The sequence below is a fragment of the Felis catus genome, chromosome X (assembly GCF_018350175.1).
Source record: "Felis catus isolate Fca126 chromosome X, F.catus_Fca126_mat1.0, whole genome shotgun sequence".
In the NCBI taxonomy this organism is placed as follows: domain Eukaryota; kingdom Metazoa; phylum Chordata; class Mammalia; order Carnivora; family Felidae; genus Felis; species Felis catus.
Genome location: NC_058386.1, coordinates 67,462,244 through 67,483,380, shown reverse-complemented (window position 1 = coordinate 67,483,380; position 21,137 = coordinate 67,462,244). Strand labels below are relative to the sequence as shown.

Sequence of the window (21,137 nt, the reverse complement as noted above, 5' to 3'; positions counted from 1 at the left end):
AGGAAAATAACAAAGGTCAGAATATAAAAAAAAATAAAATAGAGACTAGAAAGACAATAGAAAAGATCAATAAAACTATTATTTTGGTTGTTTTTCGTTGTTGTTTTTCTTTTTTACAAAGTAAATGGAATTGTAAAATCTTTAATTAGAGTAAGAAAACAAAATAGAAAACTCAAATATATCAAATTATAAATGAATGAAAGGGCATCATATATGACACCATAGAATCACAAAGGATCACATGATACTATAAACAATTATATGTCAAATAATTGGATAACCTAAAAATGCAGAAACTCTTAGAGACAGAAAACCTACCAATATTTAATTATAAAGTAATAGAAAATCTGGACAAATTGCTACTAAGGATATTATAACAATAATGAAACACCTCTCAACAAGTAAATATCTAGGACCAGATGAGTCACTGTTGAATTCTACCATTTAAATAAGAATTAATGCCAAACTTTTCAAATCTTTCTAAAAGTTCGAAGAGAAAGGGACACTTACAAAGGTATTTTATGAGACAAAATTATCCTGTTATCAAAACCATGTAAGGACATTAAAAGAAAATAAAATTATTGACCCCATCTCTGATAAAATCCATTGCAAAAATCCTTAACAAAATATTACCAAATCAAATTCCACTGCACATAAAAAAAAAATTACACACCATGATCAGGTGGGATTTATTCATTGGATTCCAGGATATTTCAACATACACAAATCAATAAAGCTGATGCATCACATTAACAAAATAAAGGATAAATATCATACAATTTTCTCAATGATACAGCAAACGCATTTGGCAAAATTCAACATCTTTTAATGATAAATACTCTCACAAATTAGGTATAAATGAAATATATCCGCTTTTCCATGCTACCCAGGGAGGGGTCCATAGGGTATTGTTTTGTATTCCCATTGTAACTTAAAGGGAAACTTTCAACAATGTCCAGAGCCCTTGATGTCCTGCAAATGAAGGACGATGTCCTCAAATTTCTTGCAGCAGGAACCCACTTAGATGGCACCAACCTTGACTTCCAAAGGGAACAGCACATCTAAAAAAGGAAAAGTGATGGTATTTACATCATAAATCTGAAGAGAACCTTAGGAGAAGATTCTGCTGGCAACTCATTCCATTGTTGCTATTGAAAATCCAGCTGATGTCAGTGTCATATCATCCCGGAATACTGGCCAGCAAGCTGTGCTGAAGTTTGCTGCTGCTACTGGAGCCACTCCTATTGCTGGCCGCTTCACTCCTGGAACCTTCACTAACAACATCCAGGCAGCTTTCTGGGAGCCAAGACTTCTCGTGGTTACTGATCCCAGGGCTGACCACTCACAGAAGCTTCTAATGTTAACCTGCCTGCCATCGGTCTGTGTAGCACAGACTCTCTGCGCTATGTGGACATTGCCATCCCTTGCAAAAGCAAGGGAGCTCACTCGGTGGGCTTGATGTGGTGGATGCTGGCCCAGGAAGTTCTGTGCATGTGTGGCACCATTTCCTGTGAACACCTATGGGAGGTCAAGCCTGATCTCTCCTTCTATAGGGATCCTGAAGAGATTGAAAAGAAAGAGCAAGCTGCTGCCATAAAGGCTGTGACCAAGGAATAATTTCAGGGTGAATGGACTGTTCCAGTTCCTGAGTTCACTGTTACTCCACTTGAAGTCACAAACTGGTCTGAAGGCATGCAGGTGCCCTCTGTGCCTAGTCAGCAATTCCCTACTGAGGACTGGAGCACTCGTCCTGCCACTGAAGACTGGTCTGCAGCTCCCACTGCTCGAGCTACTGAATAGGTAGGAACAACCACTGACTTGTCTGAAGCTGCTTTTCTACAGAGAAACAAAAAAGAAATAAGGTTAATGGAAAATAAACAGTTTCAAAAAGCTGAAAAAATATTTAAAAAATGAATGAAATAGGGGCGCCTGGGTGGCTCAGTCGGTTGAGCGTCCGACTTCAGCCCAGGTCACGATCTCGCAGTATGTGAGTTCGAGCCCCGCGTCAGGCTCTGGGCTGATGGCTCGGAGCCTGGAGCCTGTTTCCGATTCTGTGTCTCCCTCTCTCTCTGACCCTCCCCCGTTCATGCTCTGTCTCTCTCTGTCTCAAAAATAAATAAACATTAAAAAAAAATTTAAACAAAACAAAACACCAAAATATAAGTGTTAGCTCCTGCTTATTATTCCTAATTCAAAGGTTTAGCTGATAATAACTATAAAGACAAATCATGCTACTATATACCTTCTACCCCACAACAGTGGTGGACCTTGTTAAAAATACAGATTCCAGGGGCGCCTGGGTGGCGCAGTTGGTTAAGCGTCCTACTTCAGCCAGGTCACGATCTCGCGGTCCGTGAGTTCGAGCCCCGCGTCAGGCTCTGGGCTGATGGCTCGGAGCCTGGAGCCTGTTTCCGATTCTGTGTCTCCCTCTCTCTCTGCCCCTCCCCCATTCATGCTCTGTCTCTCTCTGTCTCAAAAATAAAATAAAAAAAACGTTAAAAAAATTAAAAAAAAATGAATGAAATATATCCCAACATAATAAAAGCTATCCATGACAAGGCCGTAAATGTTACATTCAATGGTGTAAAATTAAAAACCTTTTTCTGGGGCGCCTGGGTGGCGCAGTCGGTTAAGCGTCAGACTTCAGCCAGGCCGGTCCGTGAGTTCGAGCCCCGCGTCAGGCTCTGGGCTGATGGCTCAGAGCCTGGAGCCTGTTTCCAATTCTGTGTCTCCCTCTCTCTGCCCCGCCCCCGTTCATGCTCTCTCTGTCCCCAAAAAAATAAATAAACGTTGAAAAAAAATTTAAAAACAAAACAAACAAAAAAACCACCTTTTTTCTAAGGTCAGAAACAAGAAAAGAATGTTCATTCTAATCAATTCTATTACTGGTAGCAATATCCAGATAACTATTCGATAAAAGAAAATCAAAGGCACACAAACTGGAAAACATATAGTATAACTGTGTTTGCAGAAGACATCATCATACATATAGAAAAAGCTAAAGACTTTACTAAAATACTATTACAATAAGTGAATTTAATTAAGTTACAGGATAAAATGATTAATATGCACATTCAGTTGTGTTTCTATATGCTAACAATGACATATTTGTAAAAGCCATTGAGAAAACTATTTCATTTACAGTAGAATGAAAATAAATAATAAACTTATGAATATATACAACCAAGAAGTTGACATACCTATGCAATTAAAACTGTACAATATTGATAAAAGAAATTGAAGAAGACACAAGTAAATAGAGACATTCTGAGTTCATGGATTGAAGACAAAATATTGTTAAAGTATTCATGCTCCTCAATGTGATTACAAAATCAATGAATTCCTATCAAAATTCAAGTGGCATTTTTCAAAGACAAAAAAATCTTAAAACCTGCATGAAATTCAGAAAAGACCCCACTGGTTGCTTAACTTGCTTACACCAAGACCCATCTCCCTGTGTTCTGGTGAGACTGCCCTTCTTGGTCAAGCTTGTGTCATCCTCAGCATGCTGGTCTCCAGAAGATCAGCATGCTTCTGTCCACACCATGTATTTAAAACCTGGGGTTTTAAAGGTCAGAAGACTGGGAATAGGGTCTGGAGGTTACTGCGCTGCTCCTGGAAATAATGAAAGCAAACACCATGGGGGCAGACAGCATAGAAACAGCAATATGAAAAATGCTTGGGGCACACAGGGAAGATATTTTATATTCTAGGAGCTTCCCTGAGAGGCAGCATTTACAAGGTGCCTCTCCAGGAAAAAAGAAGCTGTCTGGGGACAATTCCCCCCACCACTGGGCATAAACAGAGCCACCTGAAAGGAAGCTGCTTAGCTTGGACACTGGCTGCCTAACTTGTTTACATCGAGCTCCACCACCTGTGATCTGGAAGGACTGCCCTTCTCAGTCAAGCTTGACTCAGTCCCAGCATGTCAGGACATTCCCCTTAGAAGATCAGGACAAACCCCTGCCCACACCACGTTTCCAGACTAGAGAGTTCTGAAGGGCCGTGGTTCTGGTAGACTGGGTGTCAGGTCTCATTTCACAAGCATATCAATCAGACCAGAGCACAACTAGTTAAAAGTCACCACATTCAGCCCAGGGACCAAACGTTGCCCACATCAAGCAAGGAGAGCCTCTGCAGATGACTGGCCTGAAAGATAGAGAAGTCGGAATAGAGTAGCAGAGCACACACAGCACACACCACAGGCACTGCATGAAGCTCCTGACCCTGAGCACTATGTGACCTCTTCTTTCTAAACCCATTACCCTGAGAAGCAGGAAACATAATGGAGTTTTCTAACACAGAGAAGGCAGAAACGTAAACAAAATACCAAAACTGAGGAATTTAAAACAAATGAAAGAACAATATAAAACCCCAGACAGAGATGTAGAAAAAAACAGATAGATGTAAAATACCTAAGGAAAAATTTAAAGCAAAAATCATAATGATATTTAATGATCTTGAGAAAAGAACACATCAATGAAACACAACAGGTATAAAAGAGTTTTAAAAAAGAATGAATCAGAGATGAAAAATGCCACAAATGAGATTGGAAACTGGCTTGCTGCAATAAACACCAGACTGGAAAAAGCAGAGTAATGTATTAGTGATCTAGAAGATAAAATAATGGACAATAATGAAGCTGAACAAAAGAAGTAAAGAACTAGGGGTGCCTGGGTGGCTCAGTTGCTTAAGTGTCTGACTTCAGCTCAGGTCATGATCTCAGTTTGTGGGTTTGAGCCCCACATCAGGCTCTGTGCTGACAGCTCAGAGCCTGGAGCCTGTTTCAGATTCTCTGTCTCCCTTTCTCTCTGCCCCTCCTCTCTTCTCTCTCTCTCCTTATAAAATAAATAAATAAAAAAGAGTAGACTTAGAGAAATCAGTGACTCCATAAAATGTAATAACATTTTTAGTATAGGAGTCCCAGAAGGAGACACAGGAAAAAAGGGGCAGAAAGTTTAGTTGAAGAAATAATAGCTGAAAGTATCCCTCATCTTCAGAAGGAAATACACATCCAGATCCGGGAAGCACATAGAATTCTCATCAAAATCAACAAAATCAGGCAAACATCAAGACTTTTTAATTTAATAATTTGTTTTTAAAGTTTATTTTGAGAGAGAGAAAGAATGAGAGCATGTGCACAGGGAAAGGGCAGAGAGAGAATCTCAGGCAGGCTCCACGCTGTCAGCACAGAGCCTGATGCAGGGCTCAATCCCACAAACCAGGAAATCATGACGTGAGCTGAAATCAAGAGTCAGAAGCTTAACCAACTGAGCCACTCAGGCACACCTCAAGATATATTGCTATTAAAGTTGCAGAATAAAGTGGTAATGAAAAAAATCTTAAAAGTGGCAAAACAAAAGAAGTGCTTAACTTACAAGGGAAGACCCATAAGACTAGCGTAAGATTTCTCAACAGGGGCACCTGGATGGCTCAGTTGGTTGAGCATCCGACTTCACCTCAAGTCATGATCTCCCGGTCTGTGAGTTTGAGCTCAAGTTGGGCTCTGTTCTGACAGGTTGGGGCCTGGAGCCTGCCTCAGATTCTGTGTCTCCCTCTCTCTCTGCCCCTCCCCTGCTCATGCTCTGTCTCTCTCTCTTTGTCAAATATAAAAAAAACATTAAAAATGTTTAAATAAAAAAATAAAAAGATTTCTCAACAAAAACTTAGCAAGCCAGAAGGGAGTAGCATGATATATTCAAAGTGCTCAATAGGAAAAATTGCATCCCAATAATGCTCTTTACAGCAAGGCTATGGTTCAAAATAGAAGAAGAGATAGAGTTTCCCAGACAAACAAAAACTAAAGGAGTCCATGACCACTAAACTATCCTGGCAAGAAATATTAAAGAAGACTCTTTGAGTGGGAAGGAAAGACCAAAAGTGACAAAGACAAGAAAGGATCAGAGAAAATCTCCATGTACAATGATAAACAAGAAATAAAATGACACTAAATACCCATGTATCAATATTACTTTGAATGTAAATGGAGTAAGCACTCAAGTCAAAACACACGGGACATCCAAACGGATAAAAGTCAAGACTCATCTATATGCTACCTACAAGAAACGTACTTTAGACCTAAAGACACCTGCAGATTGAAAATGAGGGTATGAAGAATCATTTACATGCAAATGGACATGAAAAGACAGAGTAGCAATATATATATCAGAAAACTAAACTTAAAAAAATAGACTATAACAAGAGATGAAAAATGGGACTATACCATCATAAAGGGGACACTCCAACAAGGAGATCTAGCAATTGTAAATATTTATGCATCCAACATGGGAGTGTATATATATATATATATATATATATATATATATAAAACATAAAATAATTCATTGATAATAATACAATAATAATAGAGAACTTTAACACCCCACTTACATTAATAGACAGACCATCTAAACAGAAAATCAACAAGGAAACAATGGCTTTGAATGTCAACTGGACCAGATAGACTTAACAGATATATCCAGAATATTTTATTGTAAAACAACAGAATACACATTCTTTTCAAGTGCAATAGGATATTCTCCAGAATAGATCACATAGTACAAGTCACATTTCAAGCCTCAAGAAGTACAAAGAGATTGAGATTATACCATACATATTTTTCTGAACACAGAAGTATGAAACTTGAGCTCAAAACAAGAAAGAAATGGAAAAGAACACAAACACGTAGAGGTAAAACAACATGACACTAAATAATGAACAGGCCAACCAGAATATCAACAAATGAAGAAAAATCTAGAGCTTTTTCTCTATGGTCAGGAACAAGATGGGAATGCCCCCTCTCACCACTGTTATTTAAGATAGTTTTGGAAGTACTATCCACAGCAATCAGGCAACAGAAAGAAATAAAAGGCATTCAAATCAGCAAGGAAACAGTCAAACTTTTAGTATTTCCAGATTACATGGTACTATATATATAAAACCTGAAATACTGCAACAAAAAATTTCCAGAACTTATACACGATTCAGTACAGTCATAGGTTACAAAATCAATGTACACAAACATGCTGCATTTCTATACACCAACAATGAATCTGCAGAAAGAGAAATCATGGAATAAATCTCACTTACAATTGCACCGAAACCCTAAAATACTTAGGAATAAACCTAACCAAGGAGAGTAAAACCTGTACTCTGAAGGGTATAAATCACTGATGAAAGAAATTGAAGATGACACAAAGAAAGGTAAAGCATCCCATGCTCATGTATTGAAAAACTATCTGTAATATCTATATATCTATATCTATATCTATAAATGTATATATTACCCAAAGCAATCTCCCATTCAGTGCAATCCCAATCAAAATACTAATGCATTTCTCACAGGACTAGAGCAAACAGTTGTAATATTTGAATGGAACCACAAAAGACACCAAAGAGCCAAAGCAATTTTTAAAAAGAAAAGCAAAGCTGGAAGCATCACTATTCCAGACTTCAAGTTTTATTACAAAGCTGTAGTGATCAAGACAGTATGGTACTGGCACAAAAAAAATAGACACACATATCAATAGAACAGAACTAAGAATCCTGAAATGGTCCCACAACTATATGGTCAATTAATCTTCAACAAAGCAGGAAATAATATCTAATCAAAAAAACAGGCTCTTCAACAAATAGTGTTGGGAAAATGGGACAGCAGTATGCAAAATAATGAATCTGGACCACTTTCTTACACCATACACAAAAATTAATTCAAAATGGATTTAAGACTTATATGTGAGACAGGAAACCATGAAATCCCAGAGGAAAACACAGGCAGTAATCCCTTTGATACCAGCCATAGAAAGTTCTTACAAGGTATGTCTTTTTAGGAAAGGGGAAACAAAGACAAAAATAAACTATTGGGACTTCATAAAAACAAAACAAAACAAAACAAAAAACCTTCAAACTGGAGGAAATATTCAGCATATGTAAAAGGAAACCTATGTAATGGGAGAATATAGTTGCAATTGACATATCCAATAAAGGGTTAGTATACAAAAAATATAAAGAACTTATAAGATTCTTCACTTCAAAACCAAATAATCTAATTAAAAATGGGCAGAAGACATGAACAGACATTCCCCCCCAAAAAAAGACATACAGATATCCAACAGTCACATGACAAGATGCTTGACATCAATGATCCTCAAGAAAATACAAGTCGGGGCACCTGGGTGGCTCAGTCGGTTGAGCGTCCGACTTTGGCTCAGGTCATGATCTCGCGGTCAGTGAGTTTGAGCCCCGTGTCAGGCTATGTGCTAACAGCTTAGAGCATGGAGCCTGTTTCGGATTCTGTGTCTCCCTCTCTCTCTGCCCCTCCCCCTATCATGCTTTGTTTCTCTCTCTGTCAAAAATAAATAAACATTAAATAAAAATTAAAAAAAAAAGAAAATACAAGTCAAAGCTATAATGAGGTATCACTTCACACCCACGAGAATGGCTACAATCAACAACACAAGAAACAATATGTGTTAGTGAGGATGTGGAGAAAGAAGAACCTTCTTACAATGTTGATGGGAATGTAGACTTGTGCAGTCACTGTAGAAAATAGTATGGAGGTTCCTCTAAAAGTTAGAAATAGAACTGCCTTTTGATCTTCTAATAATACTACTAACATATACCCAAGGAATAAAAAAAAAAGACTAATTTGAAGGGATACATGAACCTCGAATGTTTATAGCAGTATTATGTATAGTAACCAAATTATGGAAAGAACCAAAATGTCTATCAAGTGACAAATGAATAAAGAATTGGTATATATACACCAATATATATATATATATATATATATATATATATAGGAATATATATATATACACACAATGGAATATATATATATAATGGAATATATATAATTGAATACTACTCTGCAATACAAAATAATGAAGCCTTGCCATATCCAATGACATGGATGGAGCTAGAGATTATTATGTTAATGACATAAATCAGTCAGAGAAATACAAATACCATATGGTTTTACTCATATGTGGAATTTAAGAAAAAAACAAGTGATCATAGTGGGGGATAAGAGAGAGGCAAGCCAAGAAACAGACTCAACCACAGAAAATAAAATGATGGTTAATAGAGGGGAGGTCGGTGGGGGGATGGGTTTATTTTTGTGATGGGGATTAAGAAGTGCAACAGTTGTGATGGGCATCAAGTGTTGTATGTAAATGAATAATCACTAAATTGTACACCTGAAACTAATATTACATTAATGTTAATTCACAGGAATTTAATTAAAACTTTAAAAAAGTGAAATTAAATAGGTTATACAACTGCAGACCCCAGGTAAGTTAAAAGGATAATGAAAAAATACTAGTAAAAACCATATCCCCACAAAGTTGATAATCTAGATGGAATAGACTAATTCCTTGAATAACATAATCTTCCAAAACTCATACAATAAGAAACAGATGAGCTAGATAGGATGATACTTTTTAAACAAATTGAATCAATAATTATTCAAATTTCAAAACAGAAAGCACAATGCCCATTTTTGTTCGATGGCAAATTCTACCAAATATTTATGGACGAATTATAGTAATTCTCTACAGTCTCCTTTAGAGGATGGAATGGGAAGAAATATTTTGTATCTCACTTATGTGGCCAAAATTACTCTATTACTAAATTCAGAGAAAGGCATTAAAAGAAAACAAATCTACAGACCAGTGTATTTCAGGAACAAAGAAGTAAAATTTCTTCAAAAAATATTAGTAAATTAAAATAAAAAACATATGAAAATAATTATGTATCATGACCAATATTTGATCCAGGTATGCAAAACTATTTTAACATTCTAAAATTAATTAATGCTATCCAAAAGGAAAATAAAGTAAAAGGAAAAAACACACATGATCATATCAGCAGATTCAGAAAAATCACTGGACAAAATTCAACACCAATTCATGAGTAAAACCTCTCAGTAAATTAGATATAGAGACGAACATTTACCAAAATGATACAGTGTCTTAAAAACTTACAGTTAACATCATAGATAATGGTGAGATACTCAAAGCTCTCCTTTGAAGATCAGGTACAAGATGAGGATAACCTTTCTCACCACTTCATTTCAACAATTTCTGAAAGTCCTTCTTAAAGCAGTAAAGCAAGAAAAAGGAACTAACTAGTATATATATTAGGAAGGAAGACATAAAACTACCTTTGTAGATTAAATAATTGTCTATGTCAAAAATATGAAAGAATGAACAACAATAAAAATCTTGGAACTAATAAATGATTATAACAAAGTTGTAAGATACAAAGGTGATATACAAGAGTGAATTGCTTTCTTATATATCAACAATAATTAGAGTTTAAAATTTTAAAAATAACATTTACAATAGCTTCAGAAACTGAAATCCATTTATATAAATCTAACAAATTATATATAATATCTATGTGAAGAAATTGCAAAACTCCAGTGCATGAAATCAAAGAAGAATTGGAAAGCTAGTGTGTAAGAGATTCAATATTGCCAAAATTTTAGTTATTTTCAAAATGATCTATAGATTCAATGCCATCCCAATCAAAAGTCCAGCGAAGTATTTTATGGGTTTTGACAAACTAATTCTAAAGTTTATATAGAGACCCAAAATACCTCGTATAGCCAACACAATTTTGAAAGAGAAGAGCAAAGTTGGAAACTGGACATTGCAAAACTTCACATCTTACTATAGAGCTTCAGTATTCAAGATAGTGTGATAATCATTAAAGGATAGACAAATAGATCGCTAGAACAGAATAGAGTCCAGAAATAGACGACCATAAATATAGTTTACTGATACGTTACAGAGGAGAAAAATAATACAATGAAGCAAAGGTGATGTCTTCAACAAATGGTGTCAGCACATCTGTACAATCACATGCAAAAATTTAATCCAGACACAGAACTTATACACTGCCCAAATATTAACTCAAGGATCTAAATCTCCTTATTTATTTATTACAAAAATATTGTTTATTTATTTTTGAGAGAGAGAGAGAGCATAAGTGAGGGAGAGGTAGAGAGAGAGGGAGGCACAAAACCTGAAATAGGGTCCAGGTTCTGTGCTGTCAGCACATGCCCAACACAGGGCTCTAACTCATGAACCATGAGATCATGACCTGAGCCATAGTTGGATGCTCAACGAACTGAGACATCCAGGTGCCCCACAGATCTAAATTTAAAAAACATGAGTATACCTACATGACCTTGGGTTTGAAATGACCTTTCATATATAACTCCCAGGTCACAATCATGAAACAAATAATTGATAAAGTAACTTCATTAAAATTAGAAACTTCTGCTCTGCAATAGATATTGCAAGAGAATGAGAAGACAAACCATATATTTGGAGAAAATGTTTGCAAAGAGACATCTGTAAAGGACTGTTATCCAAAATATACATAAAAACCTCTTAAAATTCAATAATAAGGAAACAAACAAGTCGATGTAAAAATGGGCCAAGACATTAACAGACACCTCACCAAAAAGATATACATATAACAAATAAACACATGAATATGTAATCTAAATCATATGTTTTCAGGAGAATGAACACTAAACCAACAATGTGATATGACTATATACCTATTCGAATGGCCATAATTAAGAATTCTCAAAATACCAAGTGCTGCCAAGAGAAAAAACAGCAATTCTCATACATTGCTGTTAGAAATACAAAATAGTACAGCCAATTTAGAGGACAGTTTGGTGTTTAATTTTGCTTTATTTTTACTAAACAAAATATTACTCTTACATATTTTCCAGCAGTTGTGCTTCTTAATATTTATCCAAAGAGAACAGCAATCACTTTCATCCTCCTAGCAAAAAAAAAGAAAAAAATCAAAAGAATATTTAAAAAAATCTTACACCATGAACAATACAATTTATCCTAAAAATGTAAGGTAGGTTCAAACTATGTAAATCAATCGATACGATTCATTACATTAACATAATGAAGGATAAAAATGACATGTATATCTCAGTAGATACAGTAAAACTATTAGGCAAAATTCAGCACTCTTCCATGTTAAAACACACACACACACACACACACACACACACACACACACACTTGTAAAGAAGGAAGAGAAGAAATAAAAATTAAGACCATATTTGACAAGTCCACAACTTACATCATGCTCAATGGTGAAAATTTGAAATATTTTCCTATAAGATCAGGAACAAGACCAGGATATCCAATCTAACCAGTTATATTCAACTTAGTACTGGCAATCCTAGTCAGTGCAGTTGGACAAAAAACATAAATAAAATACATCCATATGAGAAAGAACAAAGTTAAATTATCTTTGCTTATATATGACATATTCCTATATGCAGATAACCTTAAAAATGCACAAAATAGGGGCGCCTGGGTGGCTCAGTCAGTTGGGCGTCTGACTTTGACTAAGGTCATGATCTCACGGTTCGTGGGTTTGAGCCTCGCATCGGGCTCTGTGCTGACAGCTCAGAGCCTAGAGCCTGCTTCGGATGCTGTGTCTCCCTTTTTCTCTGCCCCTCCCCCATTCATGCTCTGTCTCTCTGTCAAAAATAAATAAACATTAAAATTTTTTTTAAATGCACAAAATAACTATCAGAACTACAAGCAAATTCAGTAGTTGCAGGATTTAAAAGAACCATGTAAAAGTTAGTTTTATTTCTATACATTAAGAATTAACTATCCATAAAGGAAGTTAATAATGTAATCTCATTTGGTTATCAAAAGGAATAAATTACTTAGGAATACATTTAACCAAGGAAGTAAAAGGCTTGTAAACTAAAAACTATAAAACACTGAGGAAAAAAATATTAAAGCAGATGCCAATAAATGGAGAAACATCTCATGTGCATACATTGGGATAATTAATATTGTTAAACATCCTTACTACCTGAAGTGATCTACAGATTCAGTGAAATCTCCATCACAAGTCCAGAAGCAACTTTTACAGACATAGAAATAATTCAAAAGAAGAAATAATTCTAAAATTTATATGAAATCCCAAAAGATCATGAATAGCCAAGGCAATGTTAAGCAAATAGAAAAAAAAAGCTGACTATATCACATTTCCTAATTTCAAAATATAGTAAAAAGCTACAGTAGTCAAAACAGTATTGTACTAAAAATAGACATGTGGACCAATGGAACAAAAAGTAGAGGCAAGATATAAACTTATGGTCAATTAATCTTCAAGAAGGGTGCTGAGAATGCACACTGTAGAAGAGATAGTCTCTTCAATGAATGGTATAATGCAAACATGATATCTATACCAAGAAAATAAAATTAGACTTTTATCTTACACCATACATTAAACATTGACTCAACTTCAATTAAAGATTTAAATGTAATTTCTGAAATTGTAAAAATCCCCAAGAAAACAAAGGGGGAAGGAAGCTTCTTGATATTGGTCTTGCCAAATTTCTTGGATATAACATCAAAAGCACAGGCAACAAAAGTAAAAATAGGCAAGTAGGAGTGCATCAAATTTAAAAGCTCCGAACAGCAAAGAAAACAACAGGCAGTCTATAAAATGGAAGAAAATAATTATAATCCATATATTTGATCAAAGGCAATTTAAATATACATATATATATAAACAACTCTTGTAGCTCAATAGCAAAAAAATGCAAACAACAACCTGATTAAATATAAGCAAAGGAATTGAACTACTTTTCTCCAAAGAAAACATACAAAAGGACAACAGGTATATGGAAAGATGCTCAATATTGCTAATGATTAGGGAAATGTAAATCAAGAATTGAAATTAGAATCTTGAATAGATATCCAGTGTACATTTTAGCACTTATTCACATTAGCCTAGACATGGAAATATTATGTCGTATTGCAGGATTCAGAATCAGATCAGCAGATCTGTCAAGAGATGAATAAAGAAAATGTAGTCTATACATAAAATGGAATATTATGCAGCCTAAACAAAGAAAATACTACTGTTTGCAGTAACATGGATAAACTAAGAGAATATTATGCTAAGTGAATGCCAGACACAGAAAGACAATGTGTGATTTATCTTATGTAATGCCTCTAAATAGTCAAATATATAGAAATAGACAATATAATTGTGATCATCAGGGGATGGGGAAAGGCCATATGAGGGGTAGTTGCTCAGTGAGTAAGCAGTTATAGTTGTGAAAGATGAGCAAGTTCCAGACTTTTAGTATTTCACCACTGATCAAGTTTTTTTTTGTGGCCTTTTTATATATGGCCTTTTCAGTGTTTGGTAAGTTCATTCTAGACCTACCTTATTGCAAATTTGTTTTTTAATGAAACTTTGTTGAGTTTTGCCAAATGCTTTTCATACATCTATTAAATTAATCAAGACTTTTGTTCTTTATTCCATTAATGTGGCATACCACATTGATTGATTTGCCTATATTAAATACTTCTTGATTCCCAAAGATTAGTCACATTTGTTTATGGCATATAATATTTTTAATATGGCTCTGAATTCTGTTTGCTAATACTTTATTTGGGGATTTTGCATTCAGTTTATCAAGGATATTGGCTTATGATGGGTATTATGAGGGCATTTGTTATGATGTTTATTCCATTGTGTTTGGAAACAATATTTGGAGTGATTGTTGACTTCTCTAATTTTCCAAGACTTGTTTTGTGAGCTAGTATTTAATCAAACTTAGAGAATGACCCATGCTCCTTTGAAAAGAAAGTGTATTCTGCTGCTGTCTGATGGAATGTTCTGTACATGTCTGTTAGGTGCATTTGGTCTATAGTATTTTTCAAGACTGCATTTCTTGGGACACCAGATGGTTCATTTGGTTAAACATCTCACTCCTGATTTCAGCTCAGGTGATAATCTCACAGTTCATGGGATCAAGCCATGCATCAGGCTCTGCAATGACATCATGGAGACTGCTTGGGTTTCTCTCTCGCTCTCTCTCTCTCTCCCTTTCTCTCCCTGACCATTCCCCATTTTCTCTCTCTCAAAATAAATAAATGAAATCTTTAAAAATTTTTTAAAAGACTACAATTTCATAATGGATTTTCTAAGTGGATGACCTATCCATTATTAAATGTGGAGTATTGAAGTCTACCACTGTTATTGTTTTGCTATTTATCCCTCCCTAAATGTCAGTGTTGCTCTATATATTTAGGAGATTTTCTATTGGATAAAATCAATGTCTAATTATTATATCTTCCTCTATAATTGGTTCCTTTATCATTATGTAATAACCTTCTTTGACTTTTGTGAGAATTTTTGACTTAAAATATGATTTACCTGATAGAATTATAGCCACACCTGCTCTTTTTGTTTGCCTTTTGCATAGAATATCTATCCATTCCTTCAAATTCAGGATATGTGTGTCCTTAAATTGATGTGAGTCTCTTGTACACAGCATATATTTAGGTATTCTTTCTTTTTAAAGCTTTTATTTAAGTAATATTTTGTTAATATATGGTGTAATACCATTTTCAGGTGTATAATATAGCAATTCAACACTTTCATACAACACCCAGTGCTCATCACAAATAAGTTCATTTTTAGTCCTTATCAACTATTTTATCCACCCCCCCCAGCTACCCCCTCTGGTAGCCATCAGTTTGTCCTCAATGGTTAATAGTCTGTTTTTCTTGGTTTGCCTCACTTTCTTTTTTTTCCCCCTTTGTTCATTTCTTAAATTCCACATTATTTCTTATTTTTTTAATGTTTATTTTTGAAAGAGAGAATGGCAGAGTGCAAGTAGGGAAGGAACAGGGAGAGAGAGAGAGAGAGAGAGAGAGAGAGAGAGAGATTTCCAAGTGGGGTCCAGGCTCTGAGATGTCAGCACAGAGCCATATGCAGGGCTTGAACCCATGATCCACAAGATCATGACCTGAGCCAAAGTCAGACACTCAACAGACTGAGCTATCCAGGGCCTCCCACATTATTTCTTAAATTCAATATACTCATATGGTATTTGTCTTTCTCTGATTCACTTACTTTGTTTAGCATAACACTCCCCAGCTCCATCCATGTTGTTGTAAATGGCAAGACTCCATTCTTTTTGAGGGTTGAATAATATTTCATTATATACATATATATATATATATATATATATATATATATATATATATATCACTTCTTTTTTTATCCATTATCAATCAGTAGACACCTCGGCTGTGCCAATTTGGCTATTGTAGCTAATGCCACTATAAGCATCAGGGTGCATACATCCCTTCAAATCAGTATTCTTGTATTCTTGGGTAAATGCCTAGTAGTACAATTGTTGGATCATGGGATAGTTTATTTTTTATTACTTTTTTTAGGAACTTCTATACTGTTTTCCAGAGTGGCTGTACCAGTTTGCATTCCCAACACTAAGAGATGGTTTCCCTTTCTCCACATCCTCACCAACACATGTTGTTTCTTGTGTTGTTGATTTTAGCTAATCTTACAGGTGTGAGGTGATATCTTATTGTAGTTCTGATTTCTATTTTCCTGATGATCAGTGATGTTGAGCCCATTTTCACATCTATTAGCCATCTGTATTTCTTCTTTGGAAAAAATGTCTATTCATGTCTTCTGTCTGTTTGTAAATTGGATTATTCATTGGGTCTTAAAATCCATTCAATCACTTTGTTTTTCTACTGGTAAATTTCATGCATTTACATTTAATGTCATCATTGATAAATAAGAAGTTATTGTCATTGTATTAATTTTTTCTTGTTCTTTTGCAGTCTTCATGGTTTAATGTGTATTTTTAATTATTTTTAATATTTATTTATTTATTTATTTATAATTTAATTTAATTTTTTTAAATTTACATCCAAGTTAGTTAGCATATAGTGCAACAATGATTTCGGGAGTAGATTCCTTAGAGCCCCTTACCCATTTAGCCCATCCGCCCTCCCACAACCCCTCCAGTAACCTTCAGTTTGTTCTTCATATTTATGAGTCTCTTAGGTTTTGTCCTCCTCCCTGTTTTTATATTATTTTTTTCCTTCCTTATTTTCATCTGTTTTGTCTCTTAAAGTCCTCATATGAGCGAAGTCATATGATTTTTGTCTTTCTCTGAATGACTAATTTCACTTAGCTTAATAAACTCTAGTTCCAACCACGTAGTTGCAAATGGCAAGATTTCATTCTTTTTGATTGCCAAGTAATACTTCATTGTGTATATATATACCACATCTTCTTTATCCATTCATCCATCGATGGACATTTGGGCTCTTTCAATACTTTGGCTATTGTTGATAGTGCTGCTATAAACATGGGAGTGCCTGTGTCCCTTCAAAACAGCACACATATATCCCTTGGATAAGTGCCTAGTAGTGCAATTGGTGGGTCGTAGGGGAGTACTATTTTCAATTTTTGAGGAACCTCCATACTGTTTTCCAGAGTGGCTGCACCAGCTTGCATTCCCACCAACAATGCAAAATAAATCCTCTTTCTCTGCATCCTCAACAACACCTGTTGTTGCATGAGCTGTTAATGTTAGCCATTCTGACAGGTGTAAGGTGGTATCTCATTGTGGTTTTGAATTGTATTTCCCTGATGATGTTTATTTTTGAGAGAGAGACATAGCATGGAAAGAAGGTCAGAGAAAGAGGGAGACAGAATCTGAAGCAGGCTCCAGGCTCTGAGTTGTCACTACAGAACCCAATGCAGGGCTTGAACTTCTGAATCACCAGATCATGACCCGAGCGAAAGACACTTAACTACCTGAGCCACTCTGATGTGTTTTTAAGTGATAGACTTAGGTTCCTTTTATCTTTTGTGTATCTACCATAGTTTTTTTTTTCCCCTCATCATTACTACTGTGTTTCCATTGAACCTCTTATAGTCTATTTTATGATGATAGATATTTAAATTTTATCAAATATGGAAGCTCTACACTTTTAATATCCCCACCCAGTTTATGGTATTGATATCAACAGTTTCTTCATTTTTAAAGTGTATTTATTTTTAGACAGAGACAGAGAGAGAGAAAGTGCAAGTGGGGGAGTGGCAAAGACAGAGGAGAAAGCAAGAATCCCAAGCAGACTCTTCATGGGCAGCATGAAGCTCAACACAAGGCTCAAACTCTCAAACCCTGAGATCATGACTTGAACCAAAGCTGGATGCTCAATAGATTGAACCACCCAGGTGCCCCTCAATGTTTACCCCTTTTTATATTTTGTTTTCATCATGAAATATTTGTCATTATAGTCTTAAAACTTTTGCACTTTAACTTTTATATTTGGGTTAAAAATCATTTATCTACTGCCATTCCAAAATTAAAATGTTCTGTATTTATTTATATATTTACCTTTACCAGTGAGACTTGTTCTTTCATACATCTTCGTGTTTCTGTTTACTGCCTATTTGTTTCAACTTGAACAACACCTTTTAGCACTTCTCTTAAGATAGGTCTAGAGGTGATGCATTCCTTTAACTTTTGTTTACCTTTGAATGTTTTTATCTCTCCTTCATTTTTGAAGGGTAGCTTTGACGGTTATGATATTCTTGGTTGGCAAGATATTTTTTAGTAGTTTAAGTATATCATCCCATACCCTTCTTATCTGCATGGTTTCTGCTGAGAAATGTGCTGATTTTCTTATGGAAGTTCTGTTATATGGGACAAATCATTCTTCTGTTGTTTTCAAAATTCTCTCTTTGGGTTTCTCATTTTACAATTTAATTACAATTTGCTTTGTAAAGATCTTTTTAGTTGCAACCTATTTACGTAATTTCAATCTTCATGAATTGGGATGTCCATTCCCCTGCCAAAATTTGGGAAGTTTTTTATGCATTATTTCCTTGAATAAGTTTTCTTCCCTTTTATCACTCTTCTCTCCTTCTGGTACTCTCATAACACATATATTGTTTCTTTTGATGGGACCCCACAAGTCCCGTAAGCTTTATAAATATTTTTACATTATTTTTTTCTTAGTTTTTGCTCTTATAACTGGATGATTTCAAATGACCTCTTCGAGTTCAATAATTCTTTCTGCTAATAAATCAAGTCTGTTGTTGAAACTGTCCTTTGAATTTTTTAATTCAGTCATTCTTCAACTCTAGGATATTGATTTGGTTTTGTTTTATGGTTTCCATTTCTGTGTTGATCCTCTCCATTTGTTCATCTGTTGTTTACCTGATTTTGTTTAGTTGTCTGTGTTCTTTTCTATCTTACTGAGTTTCTTTAAGATTATTAGTTTGAATTCTTTGTCAGGCAGTTCACTGATCTTTTAAAGTCAGTTACTGAAACTTTATTAATTTCCATTCATGGTGTTGTTTTCCTGAATTTTTATACTTCTTAAATCTTTGCACTAGTGAATTTACATTTTACAGTAACAGTCACCTCTTGTTGTCTCCACAGGCTGACATCTGCAGGGGAAAGCCTTCAGCAGGTAGCTTGGTCTGGAATTCTGGGAGGGCCTGTTGGTGGCATCTGTGAATGGAAGGGGTTTTCTGCTGTTGTACATGGGTGAATACATTCTTCCAAAATCTTTGGGATCCACAGTCAGATAGTGCCTATAATTTTATTGTTGAATATTAACCATTAGTGAGTCTCTGTGGTTGCTTCAGGCTTATAGTCAACTGATTTTTAATAAGGGTGCCAGAACATTCAGTGAGGAAAAAAAAGTAGTCTTTTCAATAAGTGGTACTTGTAAGCAAACATATACACATAAAAAGAATAAAGGACCTCTACCTCTTTTCATATACAAAAATTAATTATAAATGGATCAATGACCTAAACACAGCAGGTAAATCTGTACAACTCTGATGAGAAAACATGGAAAATCTTCATGGCCCTGAATTTGGCAGTAAGAGTTTACATATGACACTCAAAGCAATAGCAACAAAAATAAATGGATAAATTTAAGTTCAAATTTAAAATGTCAAAAAACATTATCAAGAAAGTAAAATGAAAACCTATATAATGTGAGAAACAATCTACAAATCATATATCTATTAAGAATCTAGTATCTATATTTTTTAAAACTTTTATAAATCTACAGTAAGGCAACTTTAATAAGTGAATATAAACATGAATAGATATTTCTTCACAAAAAATATACAAATGTCCCAAAAACACATGAAATGAAGCTCAATGTCACTAGTCTTTAGCTACATGCAAATCAAAACCACAATGTGATACCCCTTCACACTCCTTCGGACAGCTATATAAAGTGGAAATAAAACAAGTGTTGGCAGTTATGTGGATAAATTTGAACAACTGTAATTCTACTACTTGTGGAAATGTAAAATACTTCACTTGCTTTGATAAAGTGATCCTTAAAATTAAGCAGAGTTATCACATAGCAATTTCACTCAAAGGTTTATGACTTCCAAAATTAAAAACAGGTACTTTAAAAAGTACATAAATACACATACACACATAAGCATTATTTTCAATATCCAAAATGTGCAATTACTACTATACATCATGTGTGAATGAATAAACATGGTGATATATATGTATATATATATTACCTTTTATTATCTTATATAAGGGAATATCATTTTACTACAAAATGGAATGCATGCTACAATGTGGATCAAACTCTAATACATTGTATTAAATTAAAAATGTCTGGCATACCAGGTCACATATTTTATGATTTCACTTGAATGAAATAGAATGAATAGATAAGTTCACAGATAAGTAATACAGGTAGGTGTTTTTACTACTTTGTGGTACAGATATGGGGAAAGGAAATAAAGAGAAACTACTTAGTAAGGAGTTTTAGTTCAAAATGATGAAAATATTTTGAAACTAAATAGAAGTTGTGTTTGTACAAGAATGTGGCATAGCTACATGTGAAAGCATGAAACTGGACCACATTCTTATATCAAACACAAAAATATACTCAAAATGTGAGACCTGAAAACATAAAACCCTTAGAAGACAAATGGTCAGTAATTTCTCTGACATTGGCTGTGGTTGGCTTTCTATATATATATGTCTCCTAAGGCGAGGAACAAAAGCAAACTTGTAGTGTACATAGCATAATTTAAACACTTGGCAAATCACTATGCCAGACACCTGAAACTAATGTAACACCGTATGTCAACTGTACTCAAATAAAGAATAATAAACTATTGAGACTACATCCAAATAAAAAGTTTCTGCACAGCAAAGAATGCCTTCAACAAAACAGAAGGCAACCTACTGAATGGGAGAAGATGTTTGCAAATGATATATCCAATAAGGA

The 21,137-nt window shown here is 34.8% G+C and overlaps 1 pseudogene; it reads left to right on the top strand.

Moving 5' to 3' along the window:
- The first annotated feature begins 951 nt into the window (after positions 1–951).
- LOC109496329 lies at positions 952–19,409 on the top strand (annotated as a pseudogene).
- The last annotated feature ends 1,728 nt before the right edge of the window (positions 19,410–21,137 follow it).